This window comes from Magnolia sinica, chromosome 1, assembly GCF_029962835.1.
Source record: "Magnolia sinica isolate HGM2019 chromosome 1, MsV1, whole genome shotgun sequence".
Lineage (NCBI taxonomy): Eukaryota > Viridiplantae > Streptophyta > Magnoliopsida > Magnoliales > Magnoliaceae > Magnolia > Magnolia sinica.
In genome coordinates, this window is record NC_080573.1 from 57,117,127 (window position 1) to 57,138,954 (window position 21,828).

At 37.7% G+C, this 21,828-nt stretch overlaps 1 pseudogene; it reads left to right on the forward strand.

The window, feature by feature from the left end:
• LOC131246563 (peroxisomal ATPase PEX6-like) overlaps positions 1–21,828 on the forward strand; it is a 140,848-nt pseudogene that overhangs the window by 64,296 nt on the left and 54,724 nt on the right.

Consider the following 21,828-nt stretch of genomic DNA (forward strand, 5'->3'; position numbering starts at 1 on the left):
AGGTTGTCATGCGCGAACTTGGTTGTTGGAGTCACTTGTAAGAGAGCTTTGTGCGAGGGCATGCATCATTATTGCACACCATTCCTGCATTAATAAGAGTAGGTAGGAAATGATTGTTGTATTGCGTTATCATTACTGCTTGATTAACTTGATAACATGTTAAACTTTGCCTTATAGTACCACTGAGTTAATCACTCACTCCCACCTTAGGACAATGTTTTAAAATACCAACCAGACTCTGTTATAGATGCAGGTGATGTTGAAGTCTATGCAGTTGAGTTGGACTTCATAGATGAGGAGGAGGAATTCTCCCATGTTCAACTATCAAGCCGGTCTACGTAGACCTTGTTCTGATTCGACGGGATTACAGGGACACATGGATTAGTTGGACACTTACATTTTGATATTTTGTCTATTTTGAAACAATACATGTACATATTCAGCCCAGCTAAATAATCATACTCTAGAGGTTGTAAGACATTTACCGTTCTGATATTCAATCTTCCGCTTGCTAAATTTAATTGTATTTGGAGTATGATATGCTGTTTTAGTATAATCCCACTCATGTTTAATACATTGACATGGACAACATTTAAAAATCATTATTCATGTTGCATAAGTAATGTGTTGGATCTCGGGAGTAGAGCTTTGCTCGACCTTCAAAATCTGGGGTGCTACACAAAGAAGTCCATATGCATATGACAACGATGAATCCTAGATTAACAATCATGGCAAGCAATAATCATTTTCTATTCCTCATTTAAACATTTCATCAAACACATAGGTTGCGTGATTTACTTATCACAGTTCATAGGTGTATCTCATATAGAAATCAACGTGTTTAAGACAATACCGTAGCAATCGTGGCAAGTATAAATTATTAGCTATAATGAAAGCATTCATAAACCGCAACCTAAGCATTTATAGTCCGTACCTTTTGGTAATACGCTCAATTCGGACTCGGTCCTAAGACTACGTTTCCAAAAATGAAACGTCGGGCACCTAAAGATTAAACGGGTTAGCTAGGTTAGAGAAAAGCCATCTGCTAGATCTATATCACTATTAAGGTTAGTTTTCTTACCCTAAGTTGTAGTTGGAAGCATCTCGGTAGTGAAAAGTGACAGTGATTAGGCCCATGGATGTATAGGAGAAGATTTCCCATAGTTGCAGCAATCTCCCACACTTCCTCTTCTCTTCTCTCTCTCTAGGTTTTATGAAATTCGTATATGAGAGAGAGAGGGTGATAGCCCCATATGAGGTGCAAATGGCCCCAGGGCCACTTTGTACTATGTTTATACCCTGTGGGCGACCATTTTGGATGAACAAGGCTCTTAGGGATGCCCACTGCTCATCTACATCATGGAGTACTCTCCTTGACAATGGATCTATGCTAGGACACGATTTTAGTGCGATCAGATAAGTCGATCGACCGTGGAGAGCCTGTTTTAGATCAACGGTCATACGTGTCCAATTAGGGCCACGGTTATACGGATATGTGCAGGAAAATTTCCTTTCTTCATATGTGAATTTTGGTCATAAACTAACGATCCGAACTCGTCAACTTTGCATAAGAGCGAATGGTCCAATTCACTTAAGTTTCAGTTCATTTTTTAAGGATATTCTCGTTTCTCATGCTCTTAACCCACAGCTCAAGTTGGGCGTTTCTAGACACTATCTGGACTTGATTCCCGTGATGGTTGTCAATCCTAGCAGGACAGACATCGTCCTATAATTCCAGGTTCATCGGACTCTCGACATGCGGTCTAGGTCCGTTACAGAGTTTCAATGTACTCCCGAGAGCAATAGGCTCTTGGGATTTTTCCTAGGTCTTCAGATGACATTGAGCCAGTGGTACTCTTGATTCTAAGCCTCCCCATTTGTGAAAATTATGGCCCAAGCTTAATCCACCAATTACTTGGAATTTAACTAAATCCCATCTAAATTATACTACCGGGTGTGGTCTTTGGGTTGTTCAGCTTGAGGTTGTACTCGGGTCTTTGTATAGATTTTTTCAGGATGTTACAACTATATACATTGATTTATTTGCCATTGTGGCATTTGATCACCACAACCATCATCATCTAAGTCATCTCCTTCTTTCATATACACTTCTTCTTCTATTTCTTCATCATCTATATGTACTAATACTTCATCAACATCCAATAGTGGATCTTTAGCTTGATCAATATCATCCCATCCATCTATCTCCTCGATCTCTTCAACGGATTAACTACTACTTTTCAACTCCTGGCTCCCCTTTATCCTTCACCTTCTAGTGGTACTTTCTCTAGGTGTCGATCCATATGCGGCATCTTTAACTTGCGCCGATGTTAGGTCGTCTTCAGCATATACTGGGTCCTTCGTCTCTACGAGCCACTCGTTATCTGCATCCAACTCATCTAAGCAGATAGGGTCAAAGAAACTAAGCTTTTCTTTCCTAGTTTGGAATCGTTCTCACAATTTTTGATTGTATTGGATGAAAACCAAGTCATTGAGCTTTTTTTGCTCAAGGTGATTTATTTTCTTAGTATGAATATGCATGAAAGAAAGAACATTTGACATTAACTATTTAGGTAATTAATTTAGCTTACACCTTACACTAAAAATTGAATTTTACAATTACTAAAATTATTACCTCGAGTGTGCTCCAGTTATGCTCGCAACCACTGACAGAACACGTAAGTCCAAGAATCCTCATAGCCAACTTCTTTAAAGCTGGATCCTTCCTGTTCGGGTCCACTCCATAGGCAGCCTACTAGTCAGCTGAGAAAAATAATTTAAGTAGGTTAGAGTCACTTTGTAGATTACATTGTAAAAAAGCTATTTGTGAGACTGACATTCATAGTACTTATTGGGTGATTTCATTGTCCAATGCCTGATGACGATATCCCTTGAGAATATGCCCTCACTCTTTGTATAAAAGTCCAGTAAAGTTGAGATCTTGTCTTGTTCTTCTCTATCTAGAATCGTTCTATTCAACACATCAATAAATCCAACCATATGCATAGTAAGTGCTTCTGCTGGATCGGCAGAAGTGAATAAAAAGGCTGGGTTAAGGATGTAAGTAACCGCATACAATACAGATGACATTTGATTGCCTCATCTTCTATTTATAATATCTATAATTGGCTTGTAATCATGGTCTCTATAGTTAAAATGGTCTATGATCTTATTTCTCGCTCTCTCCATCACATCATATATGTAACTCATTGCAGGCTTCTCATCCCCGTCCACCAATTGCAACACAGTGACTAAGGGCTCGGATACTTTTAGCGCCTTTACCACTTGTGTCCTAAAACTTTGTGAAAGGATTGTTTATTGAACTTATTTCCTTTCAACCTTCTTTGACCAAGGCCCACTTGTAAAATCAGCCGACACTACAAAACTTTTAAGTTCTGATTTTTTTTTTCATGTAATCTTTATGGTGTTAAAAAGGATATAGTGAAACGGGTGACTGTTGGATGTAACAAGTTACTCCCAATGTATTTTCTTATTCGACTGAGAAGAAGGGCGTGTTTGTATATAAACATCATGATTCTTCTAGCCCTTGCAATTACATTTATAAATTATCTACCCATATCTTCTAATATAAGATCAACACAATGGGCCACACAGGAGGTCAAAAATAAATGATGCCTATTCTCCATAAGAAGATGACCGGCCCTTACATATGAGGCTGCGTTGTTTGTAATTACTTGTATAACGTATTCCTCACATATTTTCTCAACTACATTATCTAGTAAGCTAAACAAGTATTCTCCAATATGTGAATGACCGAATGCATCTACGGATTTCGAGAACATTGTCCTAACTGGACAATTTACTAGAAAGTTAATAAGAGACTGAATTTATTAGTCCATCCATCGGCCATGAGTGAACACCCATATGTTTTCCACGATTCCTTAAATTTAGTTATAAAGGATTGTGTATAATCAACTTCAGTTTTAAGGCATGTCTCCCTCATTTCATGATATGAAGGAGGTCCCATGTCCAAATTGACCTATAACCTCAACCATAACTTTGAATCTTCTCAATTTAACGGCGTTGAAAGCAATGTCGGTTTGGTAAAACTACTTAGCAATATATTGAATAATAGTTTTCGTATCTTTTTATTTATACCAGTTTTTTAAATTGTTTGAGCTAACCCTTTACCCTGACCACTTTAGTCGACCACATCATCAGAGTGTGGTCTACACCATTTGTCCATGGGCCCATGCCCTCGGGCTCTTTTCGATGCCGTTGATTATGGTCTAGACCGGCTTGTTGAAGTAGGGAGAGTAGGACTAGCTTCATCTACATTAACTATGTTTATATCTTCATATGCACTTTGTTCCATATAATTTTCATGACATATGGTACTATCGCATCTTTTTATTGATTATTTATCCACATACTCCATGATCTCCCTTCGAATTTCTGGAGTAATTTTGTCGCATGCTTTTGCATTTGAGCCCAGTAAATGAGTAAGGTGTTGCTTGTGCCACGCAATGTCACCGGAATCCACATACCCATATAACTCACATACTATATGAGTCTTTTCCGAAGTACTACGATAGTGTACATACTTCTAACCCGAGTCATTCGACTTGGGCTTCAAAGAGGAAGAAGACATTATGTTGGTGTGTGTGTATTGATTGTAAGTTGTAAACTAGTACTAAAAAGTAAAAATTAAAGTAAAGTAAAGACTAAAGAGTCAAGAGACTAAACAGATAAGAGAGAGAGAGAGAGAGAGAGAGAGAGAGAGAGAGAGAGAGAGAGAGACTTATACTAGTAGTAGAAAGGGAGAGGGAAAAGAAAAGGAGAAAGAGAGAGCGTTACACACTTACACTTGTAGTAAAAGAGAGGGGAGAGAGAAATTTACACATAATTACAAATTTACAAAAACACAAATTCTTCACTTCTTATCTTCACTTTTGACTTGAGTCTTGAGTCTTGAGTCCTGGGTCTTAAGTCTTGAGTCTTAAGAGAATGTTGTAGACTTGTATTGTACTCTTGTAAGTTGTAACTAACTTGTAATAACTTGTAACTTGTAACTTGACAAACTTGTAACTTTTAACTTGTAAGTTGTGTTGTAAGTAACAAACTAAAAAAAAAACAAATGTTAGAACTTAGAGCTTGGAGGAAACTCAAACTATAACAAACTAACTTGCAACTTGTAAGTTGAGTCTCTTGACTCTTCAATGTAAAGAAACTTTAAGAAAGAGAGAGAAAGAGAGATAGAAAGATAGAGTGGTGGGTGTGTGAATATGATTATGATATTTAGAACTTGGAAGAAACTCAGAGAGTGAGTCTTTTCTCAGATAGAGATGAGCATTAGTGTTTGCAGGTGTGTTGGGAGGTATGCTGCCACATCATTGGTAATACTTTTAAACACAGGCGTGAATAAAGGACCATTTAGAATAAAGGGTGTTCCTCTGTTGGAATGATATGGGATAACAAAAAGATTTCTACTTCATCAATGTTAACAAAATAGTCTCCCCATCTACGAATTTCATCAATTGGACATGGATCAAAAATCCATTCTTCATGATGATCACTAGGTTTAAATTTGGGAAGTTCCATTTGATAATGGGGAATGAGGAATTCAAGCTCGTATGGTGATGGATTATGTTCTTTGTGCCACCTAGGAAGAACACTATATTGTCCATACAACACTACAAGAAAAAGGGCTTAAGCTGACTGATGGGCTAACCCTTTGCCAGCTGCCAGTTTTACCGGCTGCAAGCAAAGGGTACGCCTATAAAATAAAAAAAAACCCTCAACTCTTTCTATGCACTGACTCTCTCTCTCTCTCTCTATGCCTCTCCATCTCCACTCCCTCTCACTCCCTCCCCATATACCTCTCACTCTCGCGTGCTCTCCCTCTCTCTGCCTCTACCTCTCGCGTGCTCCCCTTCTCCCTCTCTCTCCCTCTCCCTCTCACTCTTACGTGCTCTCCCTCTCTCTCCCTCCCTCTGCCTCGACGTCTCCCTCTCCCTCTCTGCTCGCTCTCCTCTCACTCTCACTCTTCGTATCTATTTATCTCTCAAAACCCTATTCCTCGACCCTCCACTGCAGTTCGGTCTTCTGCTGCTCGTAAATCTCGGATTCTCAGGTATGATGTAATGCTTTTCTCTTCTCATTGTTGCTTTTTGAAATTTAGAATACTTGATTAGGAGTATGCTTTGTTGAATACAAATCCCTGATTAGGGATTTGCGTTGTCGAATCCATTTTTAGGGATTTGCATTGTTGAATCCCTAATTTAGAAGTGCTTCTAACATCTGCAGATTCTTGAATCCGTTTTTAGTGATTTGATTTAGTCTTATCTAGATTTACGATGGGTTTGGATTTAAAGACATCTGTGTTTAGCGTTTTATAGCTCTCTCTCTCTCTCTCTCTCTCTCTCTCTCTCTCTCTCTCTCTCTCTTCTAGCAATAAATATGATATTGTAACAAGTTGGGTAGATTTCTTTTCCCTAATTCCCATCCATCTAGTTTTCATTCTTTACCATTGCAGCATGCTTCTGAAGATCTAGGCCGTCAATGTTCAACGGTCCATCTATCCTGAACATCCAATTCCCCTTGCAGATTTATTAGAGATCTGAAGTAAATGTACTTCTATGGGTACTCTTTATATATATATATATATATATATATATATATATATATATATATATATATATATATATATATATATATGGTCTTTTAGGACTAGACCTTTGGAATCCATGTCCACCTCTTTTTCCATCTCTGGAAGTGAATATATTTTGATTGTGGAAACTGTTTTTATGAAATGGTTTTTTTCGTGGAAAGTTGTTTGGATGGCATTTATTATCTAAGAAAAATGAGGATTTCAAATCCCTTGGAATGGTTGGCACTATAAAGTAACTGGGGGCTTCAAATCCCCTCAAATAGGGGGTTTGTTGGCTGAGGATTTCAAATCCCCACTTGGATGAGGATTCACAGCAAATTTCAGGCCATTCCAAAACTCTGCCTAACTGCAAATTTTTGGACAACTCTAGAAGAACTTGTAGCATTGTTGTCGAGCTCATCTGAAATACAACTCCGAAGAATAGCTTTAGAAAATACTACATCATTACCATGTTGTTCTTTGTAGTTAGCTATCAGGCACAAATTATCATCACCTATTAAATGTTCAGATACACTCAATACCAAATGTCCTCGTTTACAAAAAAGAATAAACAAAGGCATATTCAAAACTACAAAAGAAAATTAAAAAGAAGGAAAGAAAGAAAAAAAGAAAGAAAAAAACTGTTCAAAATTTGAATATCTATGTTAAATAACATTTGTATTTTATACTACTTATACAGATCTTAACTATGATAAATATCTATTCCTATCCATAAATTTTCAAACTATTAAATATAGAGTTAGTCAGGTCGAGTTTTTGAGTCAACCCAACCCTGTTGGATATCTAGTGAGTTGAGTTAAATCATCATAACATCTTCTCATCAACGACTATTATAATTCCTTCCAGCTATTTGGAAATTCCCTGCAACCCCAGAATCAGATTCTTCCTTTGGTGGACATGTCTCCTGGTAGAATCCTCACCAATGACAAATCCATAAGTATATCCAAGTAGACCCTTATTTCCCACATTGTAATTCAGCATTGGAATTGAAATGATTGAACAGGAAAAGATTTAACAATGTTGGGAGTGAGAATTCAAATAGACCCAATTGGTAGAAATTCATTCTTTAACTCTTTTTGCCTGGCCATCGATGAACATAGTAAAATGCGTTAGAGCGGTGTGGGTGATTCCTCAATCATTTGAATAGTATATTGGTGGGAGTGGTAGTGGAGCTGATCTAATTAGAGATCATCACAAACAATTAATACATTGTTGGGTATTTCAAGTGCGATGAACAAAGTAAAATGCATTTCTGCACCAGTAATTGGATGATTCTCTTCTAAATTAAGCCAAATTCGATGACTACGTCGTGTTGTTGAATTGCAAATTTCCACTCCAAAGCATTCCTAAGTCTGACTTGTGGGCACATGTTCAGAGAAGCAAATGTAGCAGAAGATATTTTAGCCATTCTTTCGGCATCTCAGTATCAAAAATAGAGAGAACAAGTAGGTGAGCCACATACATTTGAAAAATGACGGATAGGAATAGATATTTAACATAGTTAAGATCTGTATAAGTAGTATAAAATACAAATGTTATCTGGTACACTCCACTTTGAAAATTCCCTAACACATGAAGCAGTCAGGTCTAGTAATTAGGTGAGCCACATAGATTTGCTGAACAAGCATTTATTTTAGTGTTATATTAGTGTTCTGTAGATGGACGGCTGAAGGAATATGACTAGTTTTGTTGGGGAAGAGAGGTCTACTTTACCGTGTCCTCAGCTTTCTGGGTTAACAGTTCTACTTATGTTGAGCCATACTTTGAAAATTTGCCATTTTATTAGTTATCCATTAACACGCCAATATACATGCTGCTAATGATGAATTTAATATCCCTGTCATCAGGATTATTGTTTGTTATTGTCATGGATATGCTTAGATACTTAGGTTACTCCTGACTTGTAACAGATCATTCTCCTTTCCCATAGTTTCCTGGAACTTGTAACAGATCATTCTTTAGTAAGAGTGTTGTCTCAACCCATCTAATGATTTTATTAACTTGACAGAATCCCAAATTGGCCTGAAATTCATGCAAACTATGACACTTATCCTACTAATGCACATTCCTAAGCATTTGATATCATCCCACCAAGTTTGAGAAGCCCCTGCACTATGAATCAGATGGGACTGTTTATTAGTTTTTTTTTTTTTAAATAAAAATTAAATGCTGAGAATCTGAATTGACCGAAACAAAATCAAGGACCTGGTCACTAAGCACTCTGCACATGTTTGAGAATTCCAACATGCTAGCTTGGGGAACTAGTACAGTCTTACAGATGTTAGAATAGGATTTATTCAGATGCACCCAAATAACATATCAGAAGATCAACTTTTATATTTTGAATTTGAAGATGGGTGCTGGATACTTCAATCAAGATGGGAAAATACCTCTCCGATGGTTGTATCCTTCTTTGCCCTGTGAAAGAGCTTCACAGCAGAGCAAAGTATTATGTACAGTGGAAACACATTCAGAATGATGAAGCTGCTTGCTTATGTTTTAATTTGATGCTTTTCATCATAGAAGACTTATGCGATTTGACAACACAGCTTCTAACTAGGTGTTGCTCCCGCTTCTAATCACACATCAGATTGTCACTCCCACTCCTGCTTCCTACCTGTTTATACTTATTTACATTAATAGATGATACCCCACACCTACATCCAAATCTGTTGCTGCTTCACTTTACTATGCAATCAATTTCTTCTTCAATTTTGGGATGATTTAGTTCTGAAATCAACAGTCTTATTGATTATTTATTTATTTGTTTGTTTATTGTTTTTGTTTCCAGATGAAAATTGTTGTAGATGTCTGTGTGCTTTATGATATGAACAGAAGGGAGAGACCCTGATACTTATTACCCAAGATGACACCAGGTTTTTCTTTTTCACCCCCATGTATTCATATTCCTTGATGTTTCAGAAATGAAAAATCTTAGCTTGTGTTCTATGTTCTGATTGATATTTCTTTTTTAAGCATCCTTGAAAACTTTTGACCTTTTGGCCTCTTTGTTAGCCATGTGCTATTTCTACCTTGTAGCACCATCATGATGACTGGTTTGGCACTATGCCAAGTAGGGTTGTCAAAGGTTTTGCCTGATGATCAGTGTCTTGTGCTTCATTCTAGTATGTCTCTCATGGATATCATAGGTCATGAGTGCTGGTTTAGGAGAACCTCCAGAAAATTCTGATCCTAGGTCTAATAGTATTGATAACTAGTCAGGTTTCATTCAAATTAATCATTTTGACTGACTACTTTTAGTATATGATAAGTAAAAAAGCAGTAGGAGCTAGAATGAACAATGTAGTAGCAATATAGAAAAGAATATTTACTGATAAGTTTGTAGTGCCTGATTCCATGAGCTTTCATTATATCTTTCATTATAGGTAGATTTTGAATTGGGTGATTAGATTACTTGCTTGGACGTTGATTTGTTTGCTCTAGTATCTTTCATTTTATCTTTAAATTGGATGAATTGTTTACTTGCATGCCGTGTATACAATAGCCATGTGTACTAATCAAAGTCATGTTGAATGAAGTTGCTAATCTTGATAAGCATGCCTTGCTATATATCCTAGTGCATCAATATGGTGTATTTTGCATAGTATTAAATAGAAGCGAATAAATAACATATTATGGTTCCTTTCAGTTTTGCCAATAATAAATCATTTGCTAATAATACTATAGAGTTTTCTTTTTGTCTTGCAATAAACTACATTCAATGAAAGTCTTGTGAAACAGGTAATTCACCTTTGTACTTTAAATTTTTTTTTTTTAAAGGATTATGTACTTTTACATTTTACATTTTACTTGTTAGTGTTGAATGCTATCACTTTAAGATGCCTTTGGTTTTTCAGTGAAAGTCTTGTAGAACAGGTAATTCACCTTTTTTGCTTTTTCTTTTTCTTTCTTGCTTTCTTTCTTCAGGAGTGTTTTAGTTTTACAGAAAGAAGTGCAAGGTTAAGAACAGGTAATTCACCTTTGATCAGCTCACTGTTTTCTATGGTTGCATCTGATTTATTTATTTTTGTTGTTGTTGATTTTGATTTTATGAGATTTCCAAAGAAAGTTTGATTTCTTTAGAACAACTGCCCATCTGGTAGATGAGGTAACACCTCTAGCCATGCTCTCTGAGCAGTAGATCCTTTGGAGCCCACTTGTATTGGTTTCATATGAGTTATAATACTATATTGTGCTTGTGATATACTGATACCTGTGTCTTTTCCTTCTACATTTTTTGTCCAGTTGATACCTTTTTTCTCCTTAATGTTTTTTCCTTTTGTTGTTTGATCATTGTTTTGGGCCATGTATTTATGTTCGGTCTATTGCTTAAAAAAAGAACATTGCAGTTAGAGAGAAGGTGAATATGCTAGAACATATGCACTATACATAACTCATAATAGTCATAGATTGGAATATGCAATTGACATGAATTATCATTTAAGAATTACTGTGTCATGCTCTCTCTCTCTCTCTCTCTCTCTCTCTCTCTCTCTCTCTCTCTCTCTTTTTCATATAGTTTAAATGATAAGCCACTATTTTGTGGATTGTTTCTCATTCGTTTGCATACAATTCTATATTCAATTTCTATTCTCTTATGCCCTTAATTAAAGAAAATGAAATGGAAAGTAGGTTCCAGTTTCTTCTAGTTGTTTGCAGGGATGGCATTGCCGTGAATATATTGGATTTATTTTTTGTGCAGTTAGGAAAATCTTTTGCCTTGGGCTACCCAAATGCCAAGATTAGTGTCCTCCATGCAACCCTATCTTTTAAAGCCCCCAAATTATTTAAATCTTGTGATGTGCAGAACAACATAAACCCATTGTAATCTCCCTTTGTGCAGGTTCTGGACTGTGGTGAGAAGATTGAGCTTCAGGTAGACAAAACAGAGAACCTCCACTCATAGGTGGTGAACCTCAATATCATTGAGGGCCTGAACTTGCTGAAGGACTCTGAAATACCGGTGTTGATGCCTTTTACTACTACAAAGCTCACTAAAGATCGATAGAAGAAACAAGTCCCTTGGAAACAATGGCAATCACTAGCAACAAGGAGATCATTGACATTAACCAAGGTATGTTAGCTGCTTAGACTAGTAAAAAAAACTAGGATGCATGTGGTTCACCTTTTCTTTTTCTTTTTCTTTTTTTTTTTTTAAAACTTTTTGATAAGAAAGATTTTCTCTATTGCTACGGATTGTCAGTGGCCATGATCCTTCTAGATACGAATTTAATCTGTAACAAAGTTTTAAAAAGCTACGGTACCAATGGCTATGGTCACACTATGGGCTAGTCACTAGTAGCTAGGGATTTTATTCGTAGCTTTTGCCAAGATTCTGGTCGGCAAAAAACTGGCGATTTAGCGGCATCCAGCACAATCATCAGTAAAGGTCCTGAATGCCGGTAAAGCCTTTACCGACCGAGGCTTTACCGACTGTTCGCTGACCGTGGGCAAAGAATTTGCCAGCGGTTTTCTGGGAGTTTGCCAGCGGTTTTGACCGCCGGTAAAGGCCAGTTTTCTTGTAGTGCAAAGAGGATGGCTGACTGTTTGGAACTCGGTCAGGAAGTACCCTTAAGCTTCAGGTAAGACTTGAGCATTGAAGGATATTGTGGATTTTCTTTGAATGCAGACAGGAGTTTTTGTTTTTTTGTTTTTTTTTTCCTCCAAAAGGTGGAACAAAGAACACCCACAAGAACAGCGGTGAGATAAGAGAGAAATGGATGGATAACGAAGGAAGTGTAACAGTGAAGCTAATTCAAAACAAACAGATGCAGAAAGAACCGAGATTAATGAAAAGTGAACTGAATGGAGGTAAACAAGGATGTTCACAATTTTGTAGACAAAAAATACCAAGGTAGACGCTGCAATACCGTCGTGCTCATACCACCCTGACTGATGTTTTTGATTAACAATGCTAATGAACAGTAAAAGATTGAGAGTAGGCATGCGCGCGTGCACATACACACACAACCTGTCATGTGCATGCACACACACACAACCTGTCATGTGCAGGTGCGCGGACACACGCGCAAACACACACACACAACCTGTCATGTGCACGTGTTTTCACACACGCACAAACACACACACAACCTGTCATGTGCATACAACATCTAAGCGGTCCAACAGGTTGGCTCCATCGTGGTATAAATTGTTTATAATGTTATATAGCTGTTTATATAGCCTGTTTTGGCATTCACAAGCTACGCTTCTCTTTTTCTCTTCATTTTGTTGGTATTAATTATTGCTACTCTGAAGTACGATATTGGAACAGATACTCGCTATCAATAATTCTTCTACGACATTTTGAATTGTTCGCGAATTTATCCTCCAATGAGGGTTCACCAAGTGATCAAGCTGGCATTACGTCTGAAGTCGCATCTGTTATTAGGAGTTCACTGAGCCAGTTCCCGAATGCGGAGATTATTACTCTGAAGAAAATGCAAATGGTGGTTCTGTAAGATGCAATTATTGCCATTGTCATTATTCAGAGGTTTGTTAATCTCACACAAACTTCTCTATGAACACACATGCACCCGTACATGGAAGCGTATGTTCTGATGTGAAACTTGTGCCACATGCAAGCCAATAATGTGCGAGTCCTGCTGCACATTAACTGGCCCAAAATCAGACAATTCCACTAGTCCACTCATCATGTTTCCCTACATGTATGCTGAATATAGCCCTATGGCCTATTTCTTCCACACATTTGGGGACTGCCAAGAGAGTGGACAGACCTTGTAACTGGACCAGGTCATATTGAAGTGTCCCTACTGAGTGGCTTGGATGTTGCATGGCCGTTGTCATGTATGCATGCATGTATATGTGGATTGAGAGGCACGTGTGAGATCAGCAAACTTGCACTTTTCTGTCGCTTCTCTAGATTTGTTAAGAGTACCGAGAAGGATATTGTTATTTTCTTCCAATACAGTATTTAGTGGAGGCTGAGAGGATGAGCAGACAGCGGATACTGCTGGTTGCAGCTGCTGACAGTTCTGAAGGTTTGACACCATCCATTAGACGTTGCTTCAGTCATGAAATAAGCATGGGTCCACTAAGCAAAGCTCAAAGGCTTGAAATGTTATACCAATTACTTAAGCCTGTTTCAAAAGTTCCTACGCATGTGAGTGAACCGAACGCATCCTCAAACTTAGTTTATGAGCTTTCTCTTCATAATGGAGGATGAAGTTACATACGGTGGCATTTTTCATGGTATCTTTGAAAACCAAATATATCAGAAGACTATCAGTATTTTCCATTTATTGTTGAACTATAAAATATCTTTATGTTGTGTTGATGTTTTCATGATAAAAGATTGTTTTCTTTTCCTCTTAATTATGTTTTTTTATCACTTACTATGAAAATAAACCTTCTTACCACTATTTATTTATATTTCCCCTTCTTGAATTTGAACATTTTAGTTATTCTGTTTTCCATGACGTTTTTCTTTGTATATGCTAGAAAAGCCCAAAATTTTAGAATCTCCTTGGATATTCCCTTGTTTAGAACTGGCCTTTATTTGTTACATTAAGCAGTCAACATTAACAAGTAATATGATTGTTGCTTGCAGATTGATATTGAGGATATTCTAAAGGACATCGCTGGACAAATGTCTGGGTTTATGCCCAGGGATATGCAGGCTTTATTTGCTGATGCAGCTGCAAATTTAGTACCCAGGCCCAGTAGCAAAATTGATAATGTGGAGGCCCGAGATAATAATAGAAACCATGCTGTTGGTTCTAAGCCTATTCAGGACACTAGCTCATGTCAAAATGCAGCTCACATTCTAGGTAGAGAAGACTTTGCAAAAGCTTTGCAGAGATCGAAGAAAAGGAATGCTTCTGCATTGGGAACTCCGAAAGTAAGATAGTTGGAATTTCTTTCTTGATATTATTAGTGTCACAAAATAGTGATTTTATTTTAATAATGTATGACACATTATACAATGCTTGAAATGAGAACATCTACCGTAAGTTTTGGTTTTTGGCTTATATGAGTGGGAACCACTGTTCAGTGATCCAATTGTTGATATGTTGGGCCCTACTTTTTTTTTTTTTTTTATCAACCGAAACGTTTATATTGAAACAAGGGAGGATGTACAAGCTCTTTGGGCAGGCGTCACAAAAAGATCGATGCCTCACCTATCATATGAACGGAAGAGGAGACACTAGTCCTTCCTCAAATAGCCTAATCCTACCTTGTCCAAGAAAAGAAGGCCCCTTGTACCGGTGGGGAGTTCAGATTGAGAATCATAGAACGAGGAGCCCCGGTAAGCACTACCCCTTTTGGCTAGATCATTAGCTATAGTATTGCCTTCCCTAGGAGTGTGAGAGAAAGAGATGTCCAAAAACTCCGAGAACGACTTAATTCTCGCATGCCAGTAGCACATGGACCAGGCTGGCTTGGAGTTATTGGTAAGGATATTAACAATTGACATGGAATCACTAGACACTTCAATCTTGGAAAAGCCCAAATCAGCGGCCTTAGCAAGGCCCTCGCAGATAGCTCGAAATTCAGCCCGGGAGTTGGAACCTGCCCCATAACCTAAGGAGAATCCAAAAATGAACTTCCCTTCCCAACATCTCCCAATACCGTCTCCTGTCAAAGGCCCCGAGTTACCAAGAGCAGAGCCGTCCACATTAATCTTTATCCATCCCCTTTTGGGGCGGGTCCATTTGACCACCTTGATGTTTCTTGGGCTGAGAGTCGGGTTTGAAATTTGGATAAGCGAGAGCATATGGTAGGAGCACCGGTTGAGAGTGGAGGGAAGACGAAGCGTGCAACCAATTTTTCTGATCCAGCGATGGACTTGGCCAATGACTTTGGAGGGGGAAAAATCTGTGTTGTTAAAATGGGCTCTATTCCTTTCCAGCCACGACTCCCAGAAAATGGAGGGGAGGATAGCACGCAAGAGGTGCAGACGGTCAGAGGTGGCATACGACCTTCACAGCGAAGCCCTGCTCACTGCAGACAGCTGAGAGAAGCCTTGGTCGTGAATCATGAAGGAGGATTGGAAATAGTTTCAAATCCTTGAGGCAGTAGGGCCTGAAGAAAAGAGGTGATCTAATTGGTAAGCAATGCAGTAATAATCCTCATGGGTAAATCTTAACCAGTCAGATGATGGCCAGCAAAAGATAGTTAATAATAAAATACAGCTATAGCCATAATCAACCAAGAAAAGGCCAGTGATTCAATGGGTTGGATCTTCTACTCTAGGAAATTTTTGGTGCCAGTTACATTCAGGATGGAACCCATAGTGCTGGCAATTTGGACCACTGAACCACGGGCCCCACTTTCCCAAACTGAAAACCTGAGCATATTGTAGATATCATTCTCTTTTCGATAATCATGGAGTCCCTCTTATATATGGGTGCATTGGATGCCAACCTTTCATGTTAAGAATTAAGTAAAGTTTGAATGGTATGTATAAATGGCTTGTCTTTAGTTCTCCATGAAGAAAATTTCTCACTACGAGTGGATGTTTGAATTTCGAAGTGCTATATGACCATAGGTGCCACTACAAGACAAAGAACTTTTACCGATGGCCAAAACCGCTAGTAAAAGCCCCGAAAACCGTTGGTAATATTCTTTACCGGCGCTAGACAAGCGCCGATAGAAGGGTATGTCTATAAAAGTCTTGCCGTCGCTAAGGTGTTTTTACTAGCGCTTGTACGAGCGCCGGTAATGGTGGAGTCTCACGACGCTTTTGCTAGGTGCTAGTATTTCTGACAGAAGCGCCAGCAAAAGTGGAAAAAGCGTCGCAAAAGTCCTCCTAAACACTTTTAATTACAGAAAAGCACCTACAAAGATCTATACAAGCCCCGGTAAAAGTCTTTCTACAGATTTGAGAGGGCCCAACACAGGCCAATAAATTTTTTTATTATTATATATAATTCTATTGAAACCTGCATTTTTTTAATATTTGAAACAAAAAATGTTGCAATATAAATAAAACTAAATATTAAACAAAATTTATATTACTACACAATAAAAAAATATAATATTTATTATAATAAATTGAAAATGGTCTTGAATTATAAATAAATAAATAAACAAATCCTCTATATGGCATACTCCTAGCACGAGTGGCATTAAAAGGCTGAATTGCTTGTAAGCCTAAATTTAGGCACAATTGATTAAAATCCTGCACATAGGAAAAAAAAGAAATAAATTATCAAGTTCATCTCTTTTGAAAGAATTCTTAGCGTCTATGATTTTTAAGGTCTTTACAAGCAACAATGAAGTTTAAAGGTATTTATACATTTTAAAAGTGTAATGCCCTAAAAATCGAGGGTCAAGCAGATGCCCAACTCCCAAGTTCCAACGCATTACTTATACAACATAGATAATGATGATTAAATGTTGTCCATATTAGTGCATTAAGCATGAATGAGATTATACCAAAATAAAATATCATACTCCAAAAGCAATTGGATTTCGCAAGCGGAAGACTATGATAAGTATATAAAGCATATAAGTGGTTGTAGGTTCAAAGAGTAAGAACATGATACTAGGTTAAATAATTACATAGTACCCAAAATATATAAAGTGATAAAGTGTAATGTCATCTAATCCATATCCGTGTAGCCCCGGTGATGCAACTCCAGGTCTACATAGACCCGCCAGAGAGTTGTAAGTAGGAGAACTCCTCCTCGTCGTCATAGAAGTCAAGCTCCGCCTCATAAGCCTCAACTCACCTAAAACTACAATAGAGTCTGGTTGATGTTTTAAAACACCATCCCATAGTGGGAGTGAGTGATCAACTCAGTGGAGCTATAAGGCAAATGTTAACATGTTATCAATTCAGTCAAGCAGTAATGATAAAATAATAACAATCATGCCCTAAGTACTCTTGTTAATGCAAGGATGGTATGGGATAATGATGTATGCCCTCGCCTACACTCCCTCTACGACATCATCTCACGGTCGCGCATGCAACACTCTTGTTGTGCTCAACTCCAATGCTAAAGGCACATGCAATGCGGTGCATGTACGTGTTTAGCCAAGTTCTTAATTCGACCTATTCATACAGCAGGTTTGGAAAGCTAAGGTACCTCCTTTTATATCATTGACCCAAATAATGACCCATCTAGGGTCGTCAATCCTAGTTAATCACATATGATAGGCAGTTTCAGGTCGCTATGGAGAGGCTCGTCACCTCAGCGTAGGCCTAGTTTATACTCGAGGTCACTACAAAAATGCTTGTCACCTTAACGTAGTCCTAGTATATACTCGAGGTCACTACGAGAGGCTCGTCACCTAATCGTAGGCCGACAGCTCAAATACAGTGTCCCATACACCACCATATTCAGCTCATGAGTTTAGGTTGCTCACTGGTCACTACAGGGAGGCTCGTTACCCTAGTATAGGCCGACAACTCAACTACGGTGTCCCATACACTACCATGCCTGGCTCATGAGTCTTAGAGGATCGTGGTACTAAGGTTAAAAGGACTTTGCACTGGTAAGCGGTACCTTAGATTTAAACAGTAGCGTCCATACATGGTAAACATACATTAGGCCAATCGGGTTACTTGACAAGCTCGACTGGTACGAGAGCGCGCTAAATTAATCGACATGGAGTGCATATGCACTCCTCATGGCCTAACCACTGTCAATGATCACCGTACGAATCGAATTCATTGAACGTATCCGTTGTGGTGAAATTAGTTCTGTTACTAGTTATAAACCACTACCGATTGCCTGGACTACGTATCAGTCCCAATCACATTTAAAAATAATAGGCATTCATATGTGATAGCCAAAAATAGCATGTAACAACCAATCCAAATATAAATCTCACTTAAGCATTTTAACAAACACATAGTGCACCTATTATCATACATAGGTATTTCATTCATAAAGCACGTAAAAGCAAGATAAGTTGCATGAAGTAAACTATAACTATAGATAAGGGAATTGAGAATCTTATCTCAACACCCTCATTAAATACATTTCAATAGGCATTTTCTCATTCAAGCATTTTATCAAACACTTATACTACACATATCAACATACATGTAATAAATTAGTTATAATGTATATTATAGCAAATCCTTTTGCAAGGGAGTTGCCACATATACAACAATCATGTATTCCCAAACAATAATCATGGAAAGCACAAATCATAATTCCATATTCATGCAAACATTTCAACAAACACATGGAATGCATTAATTTCAACATGGTTCATATACATATGTAATATGTAAAAAAGCATCGCATCTAAGCATATGTGATAGCAATCAAGTCAGTCATAAATCATTAATTGACATTGAAAGCCTTGAAAACCATAACCTAAACATTTATAGTCTACACTTTTTGTCAGTAAACTCTTATCGTACTCAGTTTGAACGCTGCGCCTTTGTCTACAACACAATGGCTACTTGAATCACGAAATAGGTTAGCTATTTCATCGATTCTTCTACTTGGATACCTAAAATAGTTCAGGGTTAGGATTTCTTATGCAAAAATGGATTTGGATTCGCCGGTTTAGGGATACAGCAGGATGATTTGGCACGTGGAGTGGTGGGATCAAATCCCGGTAGCAAACCCCAACTCTCTCTCACTTATCCTCATTTCTCCTTCTCTTTTATCTCTGCTCTCTCCTAGGGTTTGGAAATTCATATGGAATGAGAGAGGGGTGGGTTAAGGCCATTATATAGGCCCAGAATTGATGCCAATGGCCTCAGGGTCATGATATACTTAGGATATAGCCAAAGGTTGGCTGTTTTAGGCCAACAAAGCTCATCTAGAGGTCCATTTTCTACATATAGTCTATAAAAAGTTTCCTGACAATGGATCTATGTCAGGTTAAGTTTTCGGTCCGATCGGATTTACGGATCGACTGCGGAGGACCAGTTTTAGTTCAACAATCATCGTCACTTGATCAGGGCCACAAGTGCACCGACATGTGTAAGGAAATTTCCCTGGTCCAAGGGGTAGTTGGGTCAGAATCGGACAGTCTAAAACCTTAAATTTGGTCTACAAGCGAACAACCCAATTTACTTAAGTTTAAGTTCGTTTTCTAAACATATTCGCATTTCTCACACACTTCTCTCCGAGCTCAAGTTATGCATTTTTTAATACTATTTGGACTTGATTTTAGAGATGGTTGTCAAACCCAGTAAGCTGGTCCAAACCGTATAGTTTCACGGTAATCGGACTTTAATGCGTAGTCCAAGTCCGATATGGAGTTTCAAGATGCTCCCGAGAGCAACCAGGTTTTGAGATTGACCCTAGGTTTTTAGGTAATGTAGAGTTAGGGATTCTATTAGTTTTGGGTCTTGTAGTTCATATAGAAAGTGATTCGAGTTAATTCGGCGATTAATTCAGTTTAGTACTTAATTTTCGTCTAATTTCTAAAGGATTTGGTCCTTAGCGATTTCTGCCTGAGGTAGTACTCGGGTCTTTGTACGGATTTTTTCGAGACGTTATAAAAAGTATTCTAGGTTGCATTTGGATGCTCAATTGAATTGAAATCATTCAATTCAATGAAATTGAAATGACTGTCATTGGAATAACCCCTTTCCATCCACAATGAAGATCCAACCCAAATAACAATTTAGATTATTTCAAGCCAAACTCAAAACTACATGGAATTGCATTTAAGGGCCGGCCATCACAATGTATTGAAATAGTCCACCTCCTTCTTAGTCCTTTCCTCTATGTTTAACTGAACTTTCACAACCAACTGCAACTATGCATCCAAATGCACCCTCAAAATTTAAGAGAAGGATAAATAAGATCCAAATCAATGACAAGATCGCATTCTACACCTGTAAATAGAATGAATATTTATGTTAAAGTTGAGTGGCACTTTCTGGGCAACAGTTCTTCGTATTTTTTCTTGATTATTGCCTCCTACACAAGACAAGTTAAATGTAATGAAAACAAACTAAAAATAGCATAGGTCTCTTTGCTTTAAATAATACCAAGAATTTCATAGTAATGCGTGAAAACCATTGCAACATTGTCAAATACCTCCTCTTGGGCAGAGGGCATGAAATTTTCATTACTTTTGTCTGCATGTTCTGGATCTGCTTTAGGAGAGTCTCCATAAAGTTGTTTTACATGAGCATTCTTTGCATGTTCTTGCTCTTTGGGATCATCTATCTCTATGCCTGACATATCGTGCTTGGGACTCTATGACACAATAGTTACAAATAGCAAAAGGGAGAGAGCGTTACACAGAGAGCATTTCAGATGGATAAAAATTTACAAGGTAAACTGATAATTAAAATATATATCTGGCTGTAAAAGTTTTAATATGATATGGTGCACACTTAAGTTGTTAATTGGCTGAATCATCATTTCATGGCAGAAGAACTAATTGTTGTAGCTAACTAGATGGAAAGATAATATCAAACACATCTTCAAATTAAGACACATGCTTGCACATGGATGTGAAGGGCTTCCACAAGTGTTCGGAGCTAGCAAACCTCAATTCCTATAGTTGGTTGTATGTGATACTTCTCATAAAAAAATTACCATATTTTTATGGGCCTTGTAAAGAGAATCATCGATAATTAAAGTATTGGATAAAGAGAACTTTCCCTTTTCGCCATAGAAGACTACCGCTCTCGTTGTCCCATAACTTCTTCAACTCCTTTAAAAAGAGAGCCTTGTCACTGTTTTCCATGCTCTTGTATCCTGGTGGAGTAGTGCATTCATTTTGGTTCGGGAAAAACAAGTTACAAAATATAAGAACATTTGTAGTAGAAAAAAAAAAAACTCTTTACTACTCGGGTAGTAGCTTCATTTGGAACAGAAAACCACTGCAGTAATCTCAGTTCAACATACTAATTTTCACTTAGTGATACACCAAATGTAGGACTGAAGAAGCATCATATGTTCCTAGCCATAAATGCTTCAATAAACAAGTTATTAGATTGTTCACATAGAGTGTTGCCCAAATACCATGCTACCTCTAATTAGAAACATTGGGCCTAACAAATAAAATCAATGCAAACAGACTGCTGATCAGAAACTATCCTTAAGAGAAAAAGCAAACTGCCTAAAGCAAAAGGAAAGCATTGCCGGAAGCCTGGAACTAACAATTTTCCTATAACTGATTAAACATTTACAATTAATTTTGATTATGTTAAATACCAACTGGAATGACTAGGCTAAAAAATGCCAGCAAAGGAAATTTTAAAAAACTTACAAGCATGCCAATGTAAACTATCCATCCATGTA